Here is a 14,077-nt window from a genome sequence, read left to right on the forward strand (position 1 = left end):
TGTAACGAACATTCCGGGACATGTCCATAAGTTAAACATACCATAAATATCCTTTACATAGCTTAGAAATAGGCTTTGAGAGGTTTGGTATGCTAAAACAAACTTTTGGATCATTCAGGGACTAAAAGTGTCAAAAAGTGCCTAAGTTTGCACTTTCGCGCATAACTTACGTTCTGAATACATCCGGACATCCAAAAATTTATGTAAGCATCCTTATATTATGCCTTAGTGTTTGGCATGAGAAAAATCCATTCGTCGCGTCATTTGGATCGTCTTTCACGCTTATGCGCATTCCGTCGTAATTAAGCGAACATCGCGATCGTACGGCCAAACGAACCGACATCCGACATATTTTTGGTCATGTTTCATGTCCACAATGTTTAGGCATCATTTTAGGGCCTTAAAGATGGCTTTACAGGTCTTAGAAGGGCTGGAAATAGCTTAAACACGCAACAGGGACCAAAAGTGTAAATTCTGCAAGTGGTGCAGATCAGAGGGGCCAGGCGGCCCGCGTAAGGATTGCCCAAAACATGAGGCGGGCCGCGTGAACATGTCTGACAGAAGATTTTGCATTTAATGCAGAATCTGGCCTTTCGTTCGATCAAGAGGCGATACCTTTTCACCCAAATGAAGGGCCAAGGGCCAAGTTCAGTGTATTTAACCCCTGGACACATGTACGCACGAGATCAAGGCACGATATTCGATAAAACGATCCTAACGGTTCCACCTTTCCTATAAATACCCCCCCCCCATTTGAGTAAAAACCCACAAAATCAGATCTAAAGCTCTAAGTTGAAACCATTGTTTCATACCTGAGCTATTTGGTCTTGATTAGCACTCGGGGACCCTCCGTAAGTCTTCTTTCGCTCTTTTATTCGCTTTTCGAGTCCGAAAGTCAACGTTTTGTTGACTTTCTGCATTGACCAGCTTATGGTCAATGCGAAGTTCATGGAACTTCATAACGTGAGCGTGATCACGATGGTTATGGTCCATAGTGACCATACCTACTGATCACCACGTTATCTAGGCTTGGTGACGAGTCGTAGTTTCGGCCAAAATGTGCATTCTTGCATATTTTGTAACCAAACTACTCGTGGGCATCAAAGCCGTTTGTTTTGATGTCAAACCTGTTTTCAAACTTAGTTAAGCATGTTCTAACATGCTTAGCTCGTCACTTTTAGTTTAGTGCTTATATAGGGTCGTAAGGTAAGCGATCTAAACCATCGCTTATGCTTTCGAACCCGACCCATTTGGTCGGTCATTAGGACCTGACCAAACACATTAGGTGACCATAGCTATAACCTTCCGAGGTTATACCTTGTGGTCACGATGTTAGGCGTTCCAGACGCGTTCTACGCGAGCGACGCGTTAGGGTAGCGTAAGCTACCTAAACAGGTCGTGATGGACCGTAAGCACTTAGGTTAAGTTTCATTTTAGTATGTAGGCTTTGTTAAACCATATTACACGAGTCTCCATGCTCGTTTGGTTTACGACCCCGCGTACTATCCGATCCTTCCGATTTGGTCCGGTATGTTAACATAGCTACCTATTAGGTGCCGTTTGATATCCCGTGATCTTTAGCATTATCTGGTTATTATACAAGGAATTCAAAGCAATCTCAGGTGAGTACATTGAACCCCTTTTTTACTGTTTTCTAAACTGTTTTGGGGTGAAACACATGTGCCTATCTGTTACTTTCATGCTTTCCTGTTTTCACATCATATACTTGCTATGTTCGATAGTACATATATAGTACATGATTTCATTGTGTTTATGCTATGTATGTCCATCGTGTGCATACTTAGCACAACACTTTACATTACATTACATTTTCATGCTATGTATGCCCATTGTGTGCGTGCTTAGTACATCGCTTTACATTTCATGCTATGTATGCCCATTGTGTGCGTACTTAGTACATCGTTTTACATCACATGCTATGTATGCCCATTGTGTGCGTACTTAGTACATCGCTTTACATTTCATGCTATGTATGCCCATTGTGTGCGTACTTAGTACATCGTCTTACATTACATGCTATGTATGCCCATTGTGTGCGTACTTAGTACATTGTTGCACATTGCATTACTGTTGCATATGCTCATCCAGCATATGAACACATCATACTACATTTTGAACCGTTGTACTCTACAATACATTTCATGCTACGTACGCCCATTGTGTGCATACGTAGTACATTGTTTCACATTGCATTACTGTTGCATATGCTCATCCAGCATATGAACACATCACACTACATTTTGAACCGTTGTACTCTACAATACATTTCATGCTACGTACGCCCATTGTGTGCATACGTAGTACATTGTTTCACATTGCATTACTGTTGCATATGCTCATCCAGCATATGAACACATTACACTACATTTTGAACCGTTGTAACCATTTGACTATGTGAACCGTCTTAACCCTTCAACTTCATGAACCGTCTGTAACCATTGAACCGTGTAAACCAGTTGTATCCGTTGACATGGATTACATTTGACAATAGACATTTGACTATACATGAACATTTCTACCGTTGTTAGACATTTCATCTTGATGGTTTGGTTTGAGTAAGTGATTTAAGTAACGAGGCATGTGTAATATGATACAAGCATGGTGGATACGCCGCTGATACTTCCTATATATAAGTGTTTGTATGATATTACATATCGTAGCGTTATTTGAATCATTTCAATTTGAAACATAGAACATTTTATACAAATAACACGCTTTTCACAAGACATTGATTTACAAACAACAAATCTTATACAAACTCTTTTTACATGGTTATTCAGTTAACCATGCATTGTTCTCTTATTTATACATATCATTTGATCTTACCGTTTTTCAAATGATTTACAAGACAAAGCAAAATACGAGGTTCATGACTAAACATTTTCTCAAACTCAAGTCATGAATTCCGTTTTCACAAAACCAATGTATCTCACAGGCATTTTTATGCTGACGTACCTATTTTCACATGTGTTTTCAGGAGATGATGCATAAGACTTGTCAAGACATACTTAGGCGGACCTGTGCCTTAGTGACTTAAAACGAGACAAGAACTAGTTAATTTATGTTATGTGCACTTTGATTCTTGTTTAGACAATGTAAACTTTCATGTTTGATTTATAAAACGAAACTTCAATTGCCATGGATTTGAAACAATTGATTCTGTTACAACACTCCCCGATGTTTCCGCCACGATTTGTATGTTCTTCGTGGTCGGGGTGTGACAGAAAAGATGGTATCAGAGCCAATGGTTATAGGGAATTAGGTTATTAGTAATGCTTTAACCTAGTCTATAACCTTCCTAGGAACCTAACGCGAGTTTACTTGCGTTTAGTCACAAAACAATACCGTCACCTACCCTTAGGCGACGACCACAACAAGAACATAAATTTCAAAACCGCCTTGAAAGCTAATCATCTGTTCTAGGATGATTGATTACTAGGTTTTGAACCCTCTATTGTAAGGTTTTGAACCCTTTGTTATAAGGTTTTGAACCCCTTTGAATTTTCAAAACTCCCGTCAAAGTTTTGGGTCCTAAATAGTGTGAACATGTGCGAACTGGAAGGGTGAATGCCTGTACCCTGGGTTTTCTGTCTAAGGTTAGAGTGTTCGTACAAATCCGCATAATCGGACCAGTCACTCTTACCTGGGAACTCTTGGGGTGAGTGTCCACTTATAGGCGAGCATGTCTTCGCGATACACTATGAGGATCTATTTGCTTTGATTCAGCCCTGGTGTTGTTTGTTTGCTTCATGATTCAAACAAGTGACCATCAACCGTGATTATGGTCAGTGATTGTAACATCCTATTCTTACCCAATACCATTTTATTTGTTTCCTTTCATGTTTTCCTCTTTTAGAATGCCTCCTCGACGCGAACACCAGATAGCAACTGCCGAGCTGGCAGAAATTATTGCGCAGCAGATGGCTGCTCAATTCCCAAATCTCTTTACTCAATGGAACCAAGCCAACAACAACAACAATGGTACATGCAATTTCAAGAACTTTAACTCGGCTAAACCACTCAAGTTTAGTGGTTCTGAGGGAGCAACTGGGCTTCTCCAATGGTTCGAGAGCATCGAGAATACCTTTCGCCACGTGCAGTGTCCGGAAAATCGCAAGGTCGAGTTTTCTTCGAGTGTGTTTCAGAAGAGGGCTCAAACATGGTGGAACGGGGTAATGAGAGACCGTGGTGCAGATGTTGCTCTAGCACAAACATGGGCTGAACTGAGAGCACTTATGATGAGAGAGTTTTGTCCTCGTCATGAACAACGAGCGTTGGAGAAGGAGTTTGATGATTTGAAACAAGATAGTGGCGAACACAGGGCATATACTGATAGGTTTGAGGAGTTGAGTCTACTTTGCCCGGCTATGGTCGCCCCACTCGACAAGGCTATCGAAAGGTACATCGACGGCCTGCCTGACTCGGTACAAGACATTGTCACTGGTAGCAACCCTACCACACTCCGTCAGGCCATTGAGCTATCTGCAACCTTGACTGAATCGCAGATCAGAAAGCATAAACTTTTTCGAAAAGGTGACAAGAAATCGGCCGGGGAATCGAACCCAATCGAGGAATCAAAGACCATGGATGAACAGACTAAATCTCCTAAGAAGTCAAGGAAGCGAAAGGCTTCTCAGAACTTCGCCGTGGTCGCTCACAATGGTCAAGCCGTCCCCAACCAACCAGCTCAACCCCCTGCTAAAAAACCATACAATGGAACTGCACCCTTGTGCAACCAATGTAGCCTCCATCATCACGCCAATGTACAGTGCCGCAAATGCCAAACTTGTGGACTCATAGGCCATACAACAAGAATCTGCCCAGCTGCAGCTGCACCAAACCAAGCTGGCAACAATCCCGCTCAAGGTCGTTTCCTACCAGGTTCTTGTTTCAACTTTGGCGAGATGGGTCATTTCCGAAGAAATTGCCCAAAGCTTGCTAATGCAAATCCAGCACAAGGATGATCACCCGACTGACTAGAAGACAACATCGTTTAGAAATAATCATGTCTTATGTATTAAGTTTCTTTTGATGTCAAGATCCAAGGAACAGTTGATATCGTTGTTATAAATAAATCTTTCATTTACATTGCAATGTATTTCTATGGTTGCATGTATAAACGACATATCCCTTGCAATACCGACAATCAAAGAACCGTATTCCTTGAAGAACAAACTACCCCCAAAATTCTCCCATTCTATAATCGCTTGCGTCTTCCACGGAATTCCTAAGTACCCGTTTATTCTAAGGAAACGAAGTACAAGGCGCAGGTTACAACACAAGACGAATACCCAAGGTACCACTATAAATCCTTAATAGGGTACCTAGGAATTTCCCGTAAGTCTTTAATTGTTGTATACCTTCATTCGAATGTGGTGATTCCTTGTAATCAAAAATCGAATTTTGGGAGATCTTTCTATCTTCTCAGATAGATTCCAGTGAACATTGAGATCCGTCGACAGGTTTCCATATCCGTATTCAATCGATAACAAGTTAATAACAAATTACGATCAGATTAAACAATTATGTGACTATGTGCTTATGTGTTTCCTTATGTATTGTTGTGTGATCCAAATTATGTTATCCAAATCTTCGTAGAATCTTACATATCCGTGTACAAGAGATTCATAGTAGGATGCCCAAAGGTATTACTTAAAATCCTCAATGGACTTCTATGTTATAGTTAAGTCCCTCGGATTATAAAGTACTACTTCATAATTAGACCCCTTGAGTGGTCTAGCTAAACAGATGCATCCAAAAATCTGGTTAGGGATATCATGTGATGGTATAGCTGAAAGGACTCCTTGGTGGCCTAACCAAGAGGATCCCCTGTCGATCTAATTAAAAGGAACCGATGGAAGTCTAGTCACCCTCGTCACAAGTTTGATATTCTTCCCCAAAACATTACAAAACAAACTGTGCGGACTGTGCAAGGGATTACGTAATTATGGATGCATACATAATTATGGAATTTAGTGCACATAAATCACAGCAAGTTCTGTCATGTGTCTAGAGTTAACCCTATTCATTTCCAATTCTGATGAAGCATCCGTTGAGGAAAAATGAACTAGCTATTCATTTTTCACTTCTGAAGAATATCCGTTGAGGAAATGAATATCCGTTTATCCTTCATTTCCAAATCTGAAGAATACCCGTCGAGGAAAATGACTCCGTTTGTTCATTTTCGTTCTGAAGATTTATCCGTTGAGGAAATGAATATCCGTTGTGTAATCCATCATTTCCAACTCTGAGGAAGCAACCGTTGAAGATGACCCCGTTTGTTCATTTTCGTTTCTGAAGATTATCCGTTGAGGAAATGAATATCCGTTGTGTAATCCTTCATTTCCAACTCTGAGGAAGCAACCGTTGAAGATGACTCCGTTAGTTCATTTTCGTTTCTGAAGATTATCCGTTGAGGAAATGAATATCCGTTGTGTAATCCTTCATTTCCAACTCTGAGGAAGCAACCGTTGAAGATGACCCCGTTTGTTCATTTTCGTTTCTGAAGATTATCCGTTGAGGAAATGAATATCAGTTGTGTAATCCTTCATTTCCAACTCCGAGGAAGCAACCGTTGAAGATGACTCCGTTAGTTCATTTTCATTTCTGAAGATTATCCGTTGAGGAAATGAATATCCGTTGTGTAATACTTCATTTCGAACTCTGAGGAAGCAACCGTTGAAGATGACCCCGTTTGTTCATTTTCGTTTCTGAAGATTATCCGTTGAGGAAATGAATATCCGTTGTGTAATCCTTCATTTCCAATTCTGATGAAGCAACCATTGAAAATGACCCGTCTGTTCATTTTCGTTTCGGAAGAATGACCGTTAAGGAAATGACAAGATATTGCCTTACATATCATTGGTTGTTATTTGGCAAATTCACAAATAGACTCCTACGAATAAATTTCGGGACGAAATTTCCTAAAGTAGGGGAGACTGTGACACCTGTGTCACCGCGACCATCAAACAAATACCAAGCCGATGAAATATTGTATTTCATACTTGGGATCTTGTATAAATATGTGTATGTTTTGCACATATCAATTATTGTTCAATTTCAAACTCTACATCACTTTTTTTGGAGAGTTATACGTTAACTAGTGCGTAAACGTACTCAGTTTAATGCGACAAATACTCCGGAACATCAACATATACTCAACGTACCTTAAATAACCTTTACATAACTTAGAAATAAGTTTTGAAGGCTTTGGTATAGCAAAAACAAGTTAATTCGCTTACAGGGACTAAACTTGACAAACTGCGAAAGTATGCCAATTTGAACTGTAACGAACATTCCGGGACATGTCCATAAGTTAAACATACCATAAATATCCTTTACATAGCTTAGAAATAGGCTTTGAGAGGTTTGGTATGCTAAAACAAACTTTTGGATCATTCAGGGACTAAAAGTGTCAAAAAGTGCCTAAGTTTGCACTTTCGCGCATAACTTACGTTCTGAATACATCCGGACATCCAAAAATTTATGTAAGCATCCTTATATTATGCCTTAGTGTTTGGCATGAGAAAAATCCATTCGTCGCGTCATTTGGATCGTCTTTCACGCTTATGCGCATTCCGTCGTAATTAAGCGAACATCGCGATCGTACGGCCAAACGAATCGACATCCGACATATTTTTGGGCATGTTTCATGTCCACAATGTTTAGGCATCATTTTAGGGCCTTAAAGATGGCTTTACAGGTCTTAGAAGGGCTGGAAATAGCTTAAACACGCAACAGGGACCAAAAGTGTAAATTCTGCAAGTGGTGCAGATCAGAGGGGCCAGGCGGCCCGCGTAAGGATTGCCCAAAACATGAGGCGGGCCGCGTGAACATGTCTGACAGAAGATTTTGCATTTAATGCAGAATCTGGCCTTTCGTTCGATCAAGAGGCGATACCTTTTCACCCAAATGAAGGGCCAAGGGCCAAGTTCAGTGTATTTAACCCCTGGACACATGTACGCACGAGATCAAGGCACGATATTCGATAAAACGATCCTAACGGTTCCACCTTTCCTATAAATACCCCCCCCCATTTGAGTAAAAACCCACAAAATCAGATCTAAAGCTCTAAGTTGAAACCATTGTTTCATACCTGAGCTATTTGGTCTTGATTAGCACTCGGGGACCCTCCGTAAGTCTTCTTTCGCTCTTTTATTCGCTTTTCGAGTCCGAAAGTCAACGTTTTGTTGACTTTCTGCGTTGACCAGCTTATGGTCAATGCGAAGTTCATGGAACTTCATAACGTGAGCGTGATCACGATGGTTATGGTCCATAGTGACCATACCTACTGATCACCACGTTATCTAGGCTCGGTGACGAGTCGTAGTTTCGGCCAAAATGTGCATTCTTGCATATTTTGTAACCAAACTACTCGTGGGCATCAAAGCCGTTTGTTTTGATGTCAAACCTGTTTTCAAACTTAGTTAAGCATGTTCTAACATGCTTAGTGTGACAACTCGAATTTCCAAGATTTTATTACGCATTTATTGCACGTTTGTTGATTGTTTAATTGTTTGCTTGCACACTTGGTTTACTGTGTAACTGTATACACTTTGATACAATATAGTGTTTTGTGGTTGTGCATGATTATGTGTTACTTGTGAAAGATGTGGCAAATAATGGAATGTGGTGATGAAATTGTAATAAACAATACTTAAGGGTGCCTAGGGTTGATAGTGAAACTTTAATAACTTAAAACCCTAATCTCTTTCACTAATCATTCCCTAATCATCATTAGAAACCAAAACACGTACCTTCATCTCCTCTAATCCTCTCTACAACCATCTCTTGGATTTTGCATCAAGTTGGTTACCAATCCATCTAGAATCGAATCAAGGTAATTGTTAATCGTGGTTTGTGATTGTTTGATTGTCATTGATTCTTGATTATATGATTCATGTTAAAAACCCTAGTTCTTATGATAGTTCTGTAACTAGTGATTCATTCCAAGGATTGTGAAATGATGTTGTGTGATGTGTAATTGTTGCCTGATGATTAAGATACATGAACTGTAGAATCGTGATTAACAATCGAGTTCCAATGATCGCACTATATGAAGTTAGGGTTTTTAAGCGTTTTTACGTCACTGCTGTTCATGTGAACCATGTTTTGCTCGACGATTTGTTTTGCTTATGATAGTCTGAGTTTAATGATTTACTTATGCCTGAGTTTAATGTACATCTCTCATGTCCGAGTTTACTTGATGAACATTTAAGTCCGAGTTACTTGATGCTAGGTGGTCCGAGTTTAAGCTTAGAACTCCTCTTGTCCGAGTATAAGAAATCACATGTCCGAGTTTAATCAGTGGACTTAAAGTCCGAGTTTAATAATGTTAAATGGAGGTCCGAGTTTAATATAACTCCTTTGGGCCGAATTTAAAATGAATCCTTGGTCCGAGTTTAATGTAAATTCCTTGGTCTGAGTTAATGTGAATTGTATGATCCGAGTTTGTGAGGATAATGTCTTGTCCGAGTTTATTAAGTGAAACAGGTCCGAGTTTAATGGTTAAATAAGGACCGAGTTTGTTGACTGTATAAAAGCCCGAGTTTAACCCCTATATGCATGTCCGAGTTTGTATTAAGAGCTTATGTCCGAGCTTCTGTGTGATATATATATATCTGAGGTAATTTACTATACAAGGCCCGAGGTTATTTACTGTACAACCTTGCCCGAGTTTTTGGCTAAGTAACTTTATTGGGTCCGAGTGTATAAGTGAATGTTGGCATGTGGACAGTCCACGTGACCCAATAAACTTGGCAGCCCACTAATTATGTGATCGGTCTAAAAATAAATTGTATGCTTTTAGAGTTATCGGCCATCATGGTATCTCACAAATTAATGAACGATTAATAATGAACGATCATATGTAGACACCTTTAGATCACTACTGTTTGGTGGCCCACGTGATTGGGTTACACTAATTGAAGTTATTCCGGCTATCCTTATTAAGCTATCATATGTTTACGAAAGTTAATGGTGTATATGGTGAAGTGTATCATGCAGCAAATTACTCATTAGAAGGATATATACACTAAATGATTTCTTGGCAATAATGGGTTGATAGATTAACCTGGTATAATGTGGATTATATGTCTGAGGTTGTATGATGATTATATGTGCTATCTGAGTTTTGAACAGGGGAGACCCCCCCATACTTGTCTGAGTTTTTGTGAGATGCATGATCCTGTATATGTTCATATGAATTACGTGAATTGCATGAATGGGTTAACTGTTACGTGATACATGATTGATACATGATATTGCGTATCATTGCGAACATGAACTGATTTGTCATACGTGCATACAATAGGACTTGATTAATTACTTGTGAGTACATAACAAAGCATACCGAGCAAACCAAGGTGAGTTCACACTCTTACCAAGGCATGGGATTCCCGGGGTGTTGGGAATGGGATTGAAAGGTTGATTAGATACTCTATTGACACTATGACTAGACTACCACTTTACTATCCTCGGTTGTGAAGGATACCTATAGTTACGAGTAGTCTAGTGGTTATACAACGTGGAACACCACCACCAGTAACGTGGAACACCACCACCAGTAACGTGGAACACCACCACCAGTAACGTGGAACACCACCACCAGTAACGTGGAACACCACCACCAGTAACGTGGAACACCACCACCAGTAACGTGGAACACCACCACCAGTAACGTGGAACACCACCACCAATAGAACATACAATCGGCCCAGTAGAGCCACCTGTTACAAACGAACTTACTATTACGCATTTACTTTCTGTGAACTCGCTCAACTAGTTTGTTGATCATTCTGTTACATGCCTTGCAGATCGTTAGGTACTTGGAGCTTGCACTGGAGAAGCGGGTCGTTGTGGACAAGGATCGTGACTTTTCTGTTAAACTATTATGACACTTAAAACTGTTAACTACTACTGGTTTATTTACTATGCTTCCGCTACATTTTGAAACGATGATTTGTTTGATCACCTTTTGTATTGAATGGATGGTTTTCATTTATTTTACTTAATATTAAATGCATGTTCAATATGATTGGTGGCTTGATCCTGGTCAGTCACGCTCCCAAGCGGTGATACTCCGCAGGTGGATTTTGGGGGTGTGACAGATTGGTATCAGAGCCATTGGTTATAGAGAACTTGGTTTTAATATGGAAAAACGTTTTTATTAAAACCAGACTATAACCAGAACAGTGCTCTCAACGATCCACAACGACGCTTCGCTCCACGTGCAAGACTCAACTTCCTAGGTAATAAGGTTTATGTTTATTGCCTACATGCTAGAATTTGCATAGAACTTTGCTCGTAGTATGCTTACATTACCTTGCTCACAACTTGTCATTGCATGAGAATACTTATGTGCTTACACTTTTCTGTCATCGCCCTACTCACGAACCATTCTCACTTACGTTACATCTGCTATAAAGGTCATGGCTGGATATATCAACATGACTCAAGCCCAGTTGACGGCTCTCATTAACGAACGAATTGCTGCGGCACTTGCAGCCATACAAGCAGGAGGTAAACCCTGCAGTCGTAACTAGGGTCTTTAGATCCTATACTCCTAAACCAACTTTTGTGTTTAACCTTGCCCTATTCTTATACACGATAGGTCAACACGCTCCGTCACCTGTTTACACCTTCAAAAATCTCAAGGATTGCCAACCTAGTGCCTTCAGTGGAACTGAGGGGGTTGAAGGCCTCCTCCATTGGTTCGAAAGACTTGAAACTGACTTTGAGGTGCATGATTGCCCTGAGTCACGTAGGGTAAAGTTTGCTGCTGGAACACTCGAAGGTGCTGCATTTACCTGGTGGAAAGCACAGGTTCAGATGTTAGGGCTGGCAGCTGCTAATACCACCCCCTGGAACGAGTTCAAGGAACTGATTAAGGAAGAGTTTTGTAGTCGTGAAGACATCCACAAACTAGAGGTAGAGTTCCTCAACCTACAGATGGTGGGGTCTGAAATTGAAGCTTATACGAGGAGATCGAATGAATTAGCCACATTTTGTCCTACCATGGTAGACCCTCCCACCAAACGTATCGAGCGGTATCTCAAGGGTCTGGTGCCAGAAATTCAGAGTCATGTGACCGCAGCTAACCTTGGCACTATCCAGCAAGTCACTCGTCTTGCTCACCGTCTCACAGATCAGGCAGTGGATCAGAACAAGCTGCCAAAACGCATTAGTGCTACCACTACTGCTGTCACTACTTCTGCTACTTCCAGAGACAACAAAAGAAAATGGGATGGGGATTCCAGCAAAGGATCAGCTTCAGTTCAGTCACAGGTTCAGCAGCAAAAGACTGACCGTTATCAGAGTCCCAGTCAGCACTCTTCAGGCAACCAGGGGCAGGGTGGATATCGGGGAATTCATCCACTATGTAATAGGTGCAACAGACACCATAGTGGATGGTGTCGCAAGGAACAATGTCAGAGATGTCCCAAGATTGGTCATGAAGCAAAGGATTGTCGAAACTCACGTCCTGTAACCCAAGAACAGCAACGACTGCCTCAACCTTCACAGAACCAGCAACTGCAACTACCAACTCCACAGAACACACAGCAGCAGCCACAGCGTGGGAACGGGGGATGTTTCCAGTGTGGGACTGAAGGTCATTTTAAACGCGATTGCCCTCAATTAAACCAGGATCAGACTCAAAACCACGACCATGGAAACAAGGACGACAACGGGGAAAGCGTTGGGAGAAGCAATGGAAACCATGACGCTGGGGCAGCGTGTACATGATTGGTCAGGGAGATGCAATGAACGATATTTGAACTTATAACTTATCTTGGGTTTTCATTATTATGTTTACGCTACTCAACAAAGTTTGGCTTGAACGTTAATCGTATTGGGTTTTATGAATTATTTTTACCTACTATACTTTATGTTTGATATAATGGATGATTTGATATTATTGAACGCACCTGCCGTATTCATGGACCCTACGAACAGGGTATGCAAACCCTATCTTGACAAGTTCGTCATTGTCTTCATCGACGACATTCTGATCTACTCCAAGAGTCAGGAGGAACACGAGCAGCGCTTACGTCTTATCTTGGAACTTCTTCGAAAGGAGCAACGGTACGCAAAGTTTTCAAAATGCGACTTCTGGCTTCGTGAAGTCCATTTCCTAGGCCATGTGGTGAACAGGGATGGGATTCAAATCGATCCATCCACGGTAGATTCGGTCAGGAACTGGCCAGCACCGCGTACACCGACGGAAATACGCCAATTCATGGGTTTGGCGGGGTATTACAGACGATTCATTAAAGACTTTTCGAAGATCGCGCAGCTGCTTACTATGCTGACACAGAAAGGTGTCACCTACCGTTGGGGAGATTCCCAAGAGACCGCTCTTCAGTACCTAAAGGATAGGCTTTGCAGTGCACTTATTTCTCTCATTGCCGGAGGGCACAGATGACTTCGTGGTTTATCGTGACGCATCGATACAGGGTCTTGGTTGTGTGTTGATGCAACGGGATACAGTTAATTGCTTACGCTTCGCGACAACTCAAGATTCATGGACGGAACTACACGACGCACGATTTAGAGCTGGGAGCTGTTGTTTTCGCGCTTAAGATATGGCGACACTACCTGTACGGTACCAGGTGCACGATTTACACCGATCACAGGAGTCTCGAGCATATTCTTAAGCAAAAGGATTTGAGTATGCGTCAACGGAGATGGGTTGAACTTCTGAACGACTACGAATGCGCCATCAAGTATCATCCAGGGAAGGCCAATGTTGTGGCTGATGCCCTCAGTCGGAAAGACGCTCTACCTAAGCGCGTGCGAGCGCTACAGCTTACTATTCAGTCTAGCCTTCCTGCACAGATACGAACTGCTCAGTTAGAAGCACTGAAACCCGAAAACGTCAAAGCTGAAGCCTTACGCGGCTCAAGGCAACGCATGGAACAAAAGGAAGACGGCGCCTACTATGTAACGGGGCGTATTTGGGTCCCACTTTATGGCGGTTTACGCGAACTTGTAATGGATGAAGCTCACAAGTCTCGCTATTCGGTACATCCAGGGTCGGATAAAATGTACCACGACA

The sequence above is a fragment of the Helianthus annuus genome, chromosome 7, assembly GCF_002127325.2.
Source record: "Helianthus annuus cultivar XRQ/B chromosome 7, HanXRQr2.0-SUNRISE, whole genome shotgun sequence".
In the NCBI taxonomy this organism is placed as follows: domain Eukaryota; kingdom Viridiplantae; phylum Streptophyta; class Magnoliopsida; order Asterales; family Asteraceae; genus Helianthus; species Helianthus annuus.